An 11,979-nucleotide genomic window follows, 5' to 3' on the forward strand; every position below is an offset into this window, starting at 1 on the left:
TGACAATGCAAGGTTTGGTGGAGGGTTGATGCATGGGATCCCTGTATGATGTTATGCATGTTTGCTTTGTAAGTTCACAACTTTTACTACACACTTAATTGTTTATGTGTGTTCATATATAAATGATATAAAGATAATAATAATCAGATTGGTAAGGGGAAAAATACTTTGTTTAGTAGTAATATTTTGACAATGCTCTTTAATCATTAGTTAAAAAGGTTTAAAAACTATGCAAGTTATTGGTGGTAGGGTGAGATGTTATACGTTTGTTTGATATTATATATGTTTTCTAAGTTCACTACTATTATACATTTATTGTTTATGTAAATTTATGTGTGAGTGATATATATTTCAATAAATTTTTAAAAATCCATTTATGGGGAAGCCAACTTGGCCCAATGGATAGGGCGTCTGTCTACCACATGGGAGGTGCACGGTTCAAACCCTGGGCCTCCTTGACCCATGTGGAGCTGGCCCACGCACAGTGCTGATGCGCGCAAGGAGTGCCATGCCACACAGGGGTGCCCCCACATAGGGGAGCCCCACGCACAAGGAGGGTGCCCCAAAAAGAGAGCTGCCCAACGTGAAAGAAAGTTCAGCCTGCCCAAAAATGGTGCCGCACACACAGAGAGCTGACACAGCAAAATGACACAACAAAAAGAAACACAGATTCCCCATGCCGCTGACAACAACAGAAGCAGACAAGGAAGAACATGCAGTGAATGGACACAGAGAACAGACAACTGGGGGAGGGGGGAAGGGAAGAGAAATAAATAAATAATAAATAAATCTTTTTTAAAAATCCATTTATGCTCACAGTGAATAGAATTGTCATTCATCTATAATTTATTTTGAGTACGGCATGAGCTAAGGACCTAATTTTGCCTTTTGCTATACAAATAGTCATTTTTCCAAGCATCTTCTATGGAATATTATATCTTTTCCAGGTCTATTAGTGGGGAGATCTTTCATTTATCTTAGTACAGTGTCTTGCCAGGGCTATAGCTCTGCGAATGTTCATTTATGGTGATGAATTACTTTAGATGCTTCCTAATTCTTATAATTTATATATATGCCCCACCACCACCACCACCACAGCCCATGTAGGCCCTGCTAAATGACAGCTTCTTTATGCAGGTGTTTTTCTAATGCCTGTGTCATATGAGGAGCATAGTTGCAAATGTCAATGTTGATAGGGAGCTCAACTTAACTCTCTCACCGCTCGTGAATCCTGGGCCTAGAACATGCAAGGTACAGGCAGTTAATTCTTTCTGCCCCATTCACTGGCAGGCAGTTCACTTACAACTTGACTTTTGATAGGTCAACAACAGATTTGGGAAGCAGACTTGGCTCAATGCATAGAGCATCTGCCTACCACATGGGAGGTCCAGGGTTCAAACTCAGGGCCTCCTGACCCATGTGGTGAGCTGGCCCACACATAGAGCTGATGCATGCAAGGAGTGCCATGACACACAGGGGTGCCCTGTGTAGGAGAGCCTCATGAGCAAGGAGTGCACCCCATAAGGAGAGTATTCTAGCGCAAAAGGAAGTCCACCCTGCCCAGGAATGGCGCCGCACACGTGGAAAGCTGATGCAGCAAGATGATGCAACAAAAAGAGACACATATTCCCCATGCCACTGACAAGAATACAAGAGGACACAGAAGAACACACAGTGAATGGACACAGAAAGCAGACAACTGGGCGGGGGGGGGGGGGAAGGGGAGAGGAAATTTAAAAAACAACAACAAAAAAAAAACACAACAGATTTATTCATGGTTAAGCAATGTAATCCCACTTCTTGTCAGTACCCTAGAGCTTGGTTCTCATCCTCCACCACACAACTGGCATGGCTTTAGCCCCTCTCCCAAATGAAGGATTAGGGATTTGGCTTTGGTGATGTTTCCATTTTCTCCTTTTTCTTCCTGATTCATTCTCTCTCTCTCAAGTGATTGACCCATTTTGTTTTGTTTTGTTTTTTAATCCAAAAAGGTTTTTCTTCTTGTTTTGGAATGTGCCTAAGTATAGAAATGGATTAATCATAATCTCATACTGCTTGGTGTGTATCATGTTCTTATCACACATGACCCACTGTAAAACATTTTTTATTGAAATATGTCATTCATACATGAACATGCATAAACAATAAGTATATAGTAAAAGTTGTGAATTTATAAAACAAACATGCATAACATCATACAGGGCTCTCATACCTTACCTCACTGCCAATACCTTGCATTGTTGTGAAACATTTTTAATAAATGATGCAAGAGCATTCTCAAAAATATTACTACCAACCAAAGTAACTTACATTTGGTAAATATTTTTCCCCAACCCACCCTATTTTTTTTAATATCATTCATACATGAACATATATAAACAATAAGTGTATAGTGAAAGCTGTGAACTTACAAAACAAACATGCATAACATCATACAGGGCTCCCATATATCATCCCACCACTAACACCTTGTATTGTTGTGAAACTTCTGCTACAAATCATGAAAGAATCTTACTAACTATAGTCCATATCTTACATTTGGTGTATTTTTCCCCCAACCCATGCTATTACTTTTTAAATATATTTTTATTACAGAAGTTATGAACTTATAAAACAATCAGCACATGGCACACTTTTATATATTCATTTATTTAATTGGTTTAAAATAGAAAATTATTGTTAAAATAATTTAATGAATTCTTATGAAATTACCACCCCAAATAAATGACAGGATCTTGGCCATAACCTACACCAATTGACTCCTCTAATCCCTTCTCATTCTCAATTCCATTTTATTCTCCTGTTTTCCCCTTTTATATGATTTTATAGCATCCATATATTTTCCAAAAAGTACATATACATATATACACATATTAATTTTTGTCACCTTTGCTTTTTAAGTAATTGTATAATTAACTATAGTCCATAATTCACATTAGGGTTCAGTGTTTGTATTGTACAATTTTTTGTCTTATTTTTATTTAGTAACATATATACAACCTAAAATTTCCATTGTACCACATTCAAATTTACAGTTTAGTGCAGTTAATTATGTTCACAATGTTGTGCTACCATAACCACCACACATTATCAAAACTTTTCCATTACCCCAAATGAAACTATACCAATTAAGCATTAAGTTCCCATTCCCTACTCCAGGTATGTACCCAAGAGAAATGAAAACATGTCTATACAAAAAACTTGTACATAAATGTTCATAGCAGCATTATTCATAATAGCCAAAAAGCATAAACAACCCAAGTGTCATCAATTGATGAATGGATAAATAAAATGTGATATAGTCAATGAATATTATTTGGCAGTAAAGGAAATGAATTACTGACACATACACCCACATAGATAAACCTTGAAAACAGTATGCCAAATGAGAGATTCCAGTCACAAAAGACCACATACTGTATGATTCAACTAATATAGAATAATCAGAGTAGGCAAATCTATAAAAACAGAAATTAAATTAGTGATTACCTAAGGCTGTGAGAGTTGGGAAGAAATGGGAAGTGACTGCTAATGGGTGTGGGGTTTGGGGATTGTAATAAAAAATTGATTATGGTGATTGTGGTGATAGTTGCACAATTCTATGAATAAACTGAAAGCCATTGAATTTTATACTTTAAATGGTATATGAGTTACACATCAATAAATATTTCATTTTTTAAAAAACAGAAATACTGAAGAATAATGAACTAAACACTTCAATAAAGAGTTAAGGAAAGGTATTCCCATTCTAAATAAAATGTAGTAGGTCACATTTAGTCAACATTGCCACTGCAACAACTACATAAAGCTGGATAATTTACAAGCTCACATTTTTGTAGGTAATAGGAAGCTGTGGAAAAAGTGAGAACTGTATAAACTAGAATTCCAAAGAGGGAAACTCTTCCACAATGAGATAAAAATTGTGTGCTATTCTTTCACCCATCCTGTGCATTCTGAGAGAGAACTGAGGATTGAGTTTATTCCTAAGAGAAGATTTTTGCAAGACTTTTGCAATCCCATGAGGCTCCAGTAACAAATTGGAAACCTGAGGACACTCAAATGGCCATTTTCTTAATAGGGCATCTGCTGTATTTGGAGAGTGAACAGAATGTTAGGGGCCTCGGCCAAAAGCCTCTAAGAGCCAGCTCTTCTTTGGTTCTTAGGGAAAACCCCAACCAGAGAAAGAGGGAGAAAGTTTCAAATACACAGCGAGTCTCCCCATAAAGCATTTGCAGATGTGAAGTTGGGCAATGCAAGAGGCTAAAGAGCTTTCTCCAATCAATTACTTGCAATCTTCTTACTACTAGTACAAGGAATGTCCCCTTATTCATTCGTGCAAGTCATTGGGTCACTGTCAACTCTGGAGATATAATATTTTTTGTGAGTAAACTGTAGGCCAAGGAAGAATTGTGAATTGGCACACTCCCATCTTCCAATGCTGATTCTGTACCCCTGGATTTGAAAGTCCCTACCCAAGTGCTTCTCTTATACTGTAATTTTTTGTAGCATTTTTCTCAGGCCACAAGAGTGTTGCTGAACATTCATATTAGCACCAGCCTCTAGAAAGTTGTGACAATCCAATACATTTTGAAATCTTGCCTGGGTCTGACTGCATCCAGTTATCCCTTCTTCATAACCATGGCTTTAGTTAAATGAACATGTAGTCCTTGCTATCTTGCCCATGAATCATGATTTTAACTCTCTCCACCCCTACTATTGATCAAAAGATAATGAGAAAAAGACAAAGTGGCTTCTTATTAGGAAAGATGGAGAGATATTCAAGTATACTAGCTTGTAAATCTTAATACTTCATCACATACATTTTACTAAGAATCCCTTGAAGACCTCAAGGCTTCCTTCAGACAGAGAAATGGAATGATAATAGTTATAAACAGTAAGAAGGAGCCTTTAATGGCAATCTTTGAAGTCACAAGGAAAAGCGCCTTGAAGAGGAGTGGTTTAATCTGTGGCCATACAATCCTGAGTGACTTTCTTTCTTTAACCATTTACTGTCATCCAGAATTCACTCATTATTAGACATAATGTAAGAAATCTATATGTTTTAATTACAATTGTGATGCTTACCAACATGAAACATGAAATTCTTCCAACTTATTGAGGACAATTATCTGCCACATTCTATTGTTTTGTAGGAAACAAGAGAGAAATGAAACATTTGGGGGAAGAGTTTAACCCAAGGACACAAAGAATCATATATGCTTTAGACTGAAAGAAGCACATTGGATCCATCTAGTCATATCAACTTAGAGAAGGAAGCATATGTAGCACATTTCAAGCAGGGTATCATCCAACTACTCCTGCAACACTCCAAGCCATGGGGCTCACTATTTTATGAGCTGTTAGGCACCCTTAATTCTTAATATGAGCCTTTTTCAGGACTGAATTAACTCTTCCTCTCCATAACATTCTCATATTTGAGTATAGCACTTAAATTTAATGCCTCTTCCATAAGTACTTAGAGGTAATTTCCCTCTTTCCCACCTGTTTTATGATAAGCATCTTCAGTTCCTTCAATTTACCTTCATATGACCTTGTTTTTGGAGTCTAAAGACTCTTCATTATGCTGGTCACTTTCTCCGGAATCTAGTTTAGCTTGTCAGTGTCTCTTCCAATGTGTAATACTCAAAATAACACAATGCTCCCAATGTGGCCTCACCAGACAATTAGCTGGAGTTGGTAACTCACTATGAGCTCAGTGATAAATTACATTAACGTTCCCGGTGATTTTAGCAGCTAGGTTACACTGTTGGCCAATTTTGAGCTGGTGGGACTGAAAAGCCACTCTATTTCAGTATCCAAGCCTGCCATGGCTGTCCTGGTTTTATAGTTTGGGTTTTTTGTTTTTTGTTTTTTTTTTAATATTTGGAGAATATAGCAAAAGTAAAAAATAATAATAGTAGCATTCACTGTATGCTTATCCTTCATATTGTCATCACCCAGTATAAACCATTGTCATTATTTTGACATATTTGCTTCCAGAACTTTATATCTTTAAGTTATCCAACTAGTATATGAATATACACTCCTAAAAAATTATAAACTCACAGAGATATCTAAAGTCCCTCTCCAGAGTTATCTGTTTTCAATAAGGTGTCTACACACTAGAACAAATTTTATGGTAGGTATTCATAAAAATATAGTGTTATTGAATAGTGTGTGTGTGTGTGTGTGTATGTAGTATCCTACTCAGTGTCATTCTTCAGCTTGTATTTTTCACTTAATGTGTTTTTGAAATATATTCTAGCTGATTGATAAATATACTATTTTATCACATTAAAACGACATATTTAATATATCTATTCCTGAATTAATGGCATTTACCTTTCTTCCTAAACATTTGAGAGCATTTCTATAAATTAGATACCCAAACAGGATGTATTAACAATTCAAAACTGCTAAATTGCCCTCCAAAGTGGCTTGACAAATTTACACTCCCACCATTGAGACTATAGTGTTCCCATCTCTTAGCAACATATTACCAAATATTTTATTATTTAACAATATGAAAACTTATAAAAGGATCTCATTTTTAGTTTGGTTTTCTCTGGTTTCTAGTTAATTTTAGCATCTTTTATGCCATGTATTAATATTTTTCTTTCTATGAATTGACTGTAACTATATTTTCTTTTTTTTAACTTATTTATTTTTGTAGCTGTAACTATATTTTGCTGTTTTTTACAAGGCTGATTTTTCCCTAATTAATTGTAGGTGTTCTTAAAAAAAAAGTGTACACAAATTTTATAGCAGCATTATACATAACAGCCAAAATGTAAAAACAATCCAAATGTTCATCAAATGATGAATGGATAAACAAAATGTGATATATCCATGCAACAGAATATTATTTGGTCATAAAAAGGAATGAAATACTGATAGATGCTACAACACAGATAAACCTTGAAAATATTAACTGAAAGAAGCCAGTTTAAAAAGGCCACATATTTCCTGATTCCATTCATATGAAATGTCTAGAATAGGCAAGTCCATAGAGACAGAAAGTAGATAATTGCTTACCAGAGGCTGAGAGGGTTGAGGGGATTGGAGGTGATTGCCAGTGGTTTCAGGGTTGTTTTTGGGGTGATGAAAATACTCCAAAAATTGATTGTGGTGATGGTTGCACAACTCTGCAAACACACCAAAAAACACTAAATTATAAACATTAAGTGGGTGAATTGTACGGGGTTTGAATCATATCTTAATGAAGCTGGTACCCAGAAAAAAGTAACCTGTAATATAGAATAGATGGGAGTTTGTTTAGGCTTGTCTAGAAACATGAACAGAACTTTGGAACCATGAATGAGATTTGAACACGGCACCAATAGCCTTCTGCAAAGGGGGCTGAGAAAGTAGCATGATGTCATGTACATTGGTTTCGCTTCTGGCACCTGCAGACACTCATGATGGTCTAATTTGCACGGTCTAATTTGTCTTCCTATATTTTAAAGAGAAGGTGGTGGAAACACAGTTGGGGGTGGGAGAAGCTGGTCTGATAGGTCTACTCCAGCTTTTAGTCAGGGAACCTCACTCCCCTCCAAAAGTCACAGCTCCCCTCTGAACGACATTAAACACGTCCCTTCACTTCTCTGAGCTCTGTGTTCCACATTGATAAAGTAGAGATAACACCCGACTGTGGCTTTTAGAAAATTCCATGACGTCACAACCATCAGATTCCAGGTTCCCAGTGCATGACAGAGCTTATTAGGGACCATACTAAAACTTGATGATCTGAAAGGGAAGATTATTTATCCTCCTGGGGAACCATGATTCTGTGTGAACAAAGCAAGTGTGTGCAGATCAAATTCAATAAGCAAGCGGAAGGTTTCTGGACCCTGAGTTGAGAGAATGAAACCCAGACAGGCACAGGAGGTGTCAGCCTACCATGCCCCTTCCTCACTTGTGCTGTCCCCACAAGGTCCTGACATGTACAGAGTTCTTTATTTCCATGTTTTTTATAATCTTCATTTGTTTTCATGTTTGTCCATAATATTTACAATCAAACTATATACGCAATTTTGAATCGTTCTGCCTTTTAATGTAATTTTAATTTTAAATCTTTTCAAAATATTTTCATCATTATCTAATCATCACACAATGATCAGTTTGAGTTATTAATTTTGTTAATTTTTCTTGTATTTATCCAAATGAAGATATATGCACATGTGCATATATATATACATTTATATTTACTATGATGATGATCTTAATTTATATAGCTGTTCATATTTAATAGTTTCCTAAAGAAAAGTTAATCAAAGAAGAAATACTAAAGCAAAGACTACGAATGTAATGATTTTGAATATTATTGTCAAATTATTTATTTTTGTTAGCACCAGCATTTGAGGGCTGCTTTTACCAACATTACGAATCAACTTATCTAAGAGTTGTAAAGTTTTTCAGAAGCAATAACATCCAACTATTATTTAATATTCATTTTTGCTTATTCTTAAGACTAAATATTCTTTCCAAATGTATCTGTTTTTTTTTCTTTTTGCAATGCAAACAATGTGGTGTTCTTTAGACAAATAGAGAAATGGAGTAGAATGGAGATCATAAAAACATTCCCTTTGTATATATAACTAATGGACTTAGGACTAAAGTGACATGGAAAATCATAGGGAAATTTCTTTACAATAAATTGTGCCTGGGATACTGGATCAACAAGAAAATAGGCCCAATCATTTAAAAACATAATTTAATGAAAATTAAAATTGCAATAAAATTTTGCTATTATACAAGTTGATATTAAAATGATGAAATACTGATCTGTAGTACTTTTATGCATTGTTTAAGGAACAATAAATTTAAGGAACCACTATAGAAAATGGTTTATCACTTTCCAATAAAGTGGAAGATGTCCTCAAAATACAGAAATTTCCTTGGAGAAACTGATGTGAATATTTTTCAGGGTAATTGTATAATATTTGAGGATTAATTTTGTAATAGCCAAAAATGGGAATATGTGAATAACTATCATGAGTATGTTTTGCAATGAAACAACACAAATTAATAAAAATAGTACATTTACAGCTTCCCCCTCCAAAAAAATTTCATTTATTATTGAGGTTGAAAATATCTTCTTTCCTTTCATGTCTTTTAACCTTATTTAGTCTTGTCTTTTTTATCCAGAAGTTTTACATTATGATGTAACTAAATTATTAATCTTTTCTTTTACAATATGGCTTTTACTACTCCAGAGTCTTAAAGAGACTCTCAAGTATTTTCTACTAATGAATTCCAAGATTGGCTTTTAGTCCATCTAGAATTTGTTTTTGTTCATGGTGTGAGGTATAGGTAGAAATTTTTCAATACTGGGAAATAACCATCCCAAACAACATTTATGGAAGAGTACATTCTTATCCTATTGAAATTATATATAGATGAAACTCTATATATAAAGTCCCTAAAAAATGGATGGATTTTTTGTTGTACTCTAGTCTATTCAGTGATATCTTCGCCTGTTCTTGCACCAATATCACAATATTTTAATTACTATACTTTCATGATATATCGTTCAATCATCCCTCTATTTGTTCTTCCTTAAAATTGCATTGGCTATACTTTCCATTTCCATACAAATTTTGGAATTTGCATTTTATTAAAAATTCAGTTGTTTTTGATTGTTTAAATTTGTAGATAAATTTGTAGAATATTTACATATTTACAATCTTGAGTTTTCCCACTCACAAATAACTCCTCAGTTTTTAATTTTATTTTTCACAGTTTCATTATTAAATATCTTATTTTTATTGCTTTTGTAATTTATATTTTCTACTATGTTTTCTAACTGGCTATTTTGGGTGGTTAAAGTTGGTAAAAATGAATGATTTTTAATATTAATGTTTTATTCTGCATTTATGTTGAATTCCTTAATTAATTCTATTATTTCATTTGAAGTTTTTGCATTTAATATGTAGACAATTCCACTTTCTACAAATTATTGGTGATTTTTGTCTCTTCCTTTAAATTCTTTACTCTCCACTGCCTTATATTCCATGTTATTCCATGTTTTGCTTAGAATTTTATGTTTCAAATATTTAAAAATATGTTAAGTATTAACATCAGTGTTCTTTACAGTGAATGCTCATTTAGATTTTCAATACATTTCATTGTTATTTTTATACACCATTTACTTCTTGCATCTTATTACTTCCTTCTGGATTTGTTGTTAATTTTCTAAAATGTTTCAGTTAATAGTTCTTCAGTGTAAGTTTTGTATAATAATATTTTTGAGTCCTTATCCGATATAAATGTTTTTGTTCCACTCTCATTTTTGAAAGATAGTTTATCTAAAGATCCTTGGATTCGGTTCAAAGGTATCTTCCTTCAGTTATATTGCTTCATTTTCTGGCATTATTAAAAATATTTTTGAAGAGCAATATAACATCAATCCTCTCTTCTTTGGTTAATATGTCTTTTTTCAGTGATAGATTATTAGAATTTTTTCTTTGTCCTTCAAGTTCTAAAGACCCCCTAGGAAATGTCCAAGTGTCCTTAGTTTATTGATAGTGGTGATCATTTTAAATTTCCCTATTTGGTGAAGAGGATTTTTTCAATGTTAAAGACTTTTTGCTTTCAGTTCTAGGAATTTCTCTATCATTTCTTCAAATATAGACTCTTCTCAATTGCCTCAGTTCATTCTTTTGAAAACTAGTAAATGTTGAATCTTTGGATATGTTTTCCATCATTCTTAGTTTTCTGCTCTGTTTTACATCTCACCATTTCTTTGTGATTTGTTTCGGGAGACTTCCTCACTTTGATCTCCCTATTTACTAATTCATTCTTAACCTGTTTCCACATTGTTATTTCAGCCAGTCTATTATTTTTTTGTTTATTTATATGATCAGATTTATTATTTATTTTAACCAGATTGATTTTCCTATCTACATATTATTGCCCCCAAAAAGCATGATTTTGTCCATAAACTCATGTTCATGTTTCACAGATGATCTTCCCTACTCTATCCTTCTGAGTATTTTAAACACATTTATTGTAATGAATAAATTTGGATATGTAAGATATGTATATGGTATAAAAGTCTGTTTTAAAAGTACATCTCTCTCTAACTAAGGTGCTCAGTTCACTCTGACAACCACCGTTTCCCATTTTTTTGTATCATTTCAGAGATATTCCATATACAAATAAGCAAATCAAAAATGTATTTAAGTTTAAATATGTTTTTAAGTTAAATTATGTTTTCAATTGTTATGTCTGGTCATGGTTTCCCACAATTTATTTTTGATCCTAAAACAGACTATCTTTTAATCCACATTAAATTTTTCTGTGTTGCTCTTAATCCCATATTTCAAATCTATCAAGATTATTTCTCCAACCTTTCCTCATGAAGATTTCCAAATATACAAAAAGGTTAAAATCATTTTACATGCCCATTTCTCAGATTGTACCATTAACACTTCTTTATATTGTTTTATCATATATCTATCCACCTATCCACCCCTCTAAATCAAGAGTATTTTAAGCCAAATTCAGTTATCCGACAGATCATCTATTCATAAGTAATCTTGAATTACACATAACAAAAACATGTTTTTCTCTTTCTTTAAATCATTGACAAACTTTTCCTCAGGATAGAGTCTTCTAGTAGGTTAGGAGAGCTTGACCTTCAAGATGTATGACAACTAATTTAACCAAAAAACAATGGGGAGGAGATTCAATCAATGATGAATATACCTATCTTTATTCTATCTTAGTTATCATTTCCCCTGTTGTTCACCAGGAAACTCAGAGAGAGTATGTCTTGATTTCAGCTAGGAGTTTTAAAAACTATAGAAAAGTGTGGTCCTCTGCTCAAGTCTCAGTTGGTTCTGCCATAAATCTTTGTCTCTGCTCCTCCTACCAATCCCACCTTTCTTCCCACAGCTGCTGCTGAATGACTCAGCCTGTTCTACACACTCTCTACCAGTTCCCTTACATCACAATTCCTACTTTTTGTTATGAAAA

This window comes from Dasypus novemcinctus, chromosome 25 (assembly GCF_030445035.2).
Source record: "Dasypus novemcinctus isolate mDasNov1 chromosome 25, mDasNov1.1.hap2, whole genome shotgun sequence".
NCBI classification, from domain to species: domain Eukaryota; kingdom Metazoa; phylum Chordata; class Mammalia; order Cingulata; family Dasypodidae; genus Dasypus; species Dasypus novemcinctus.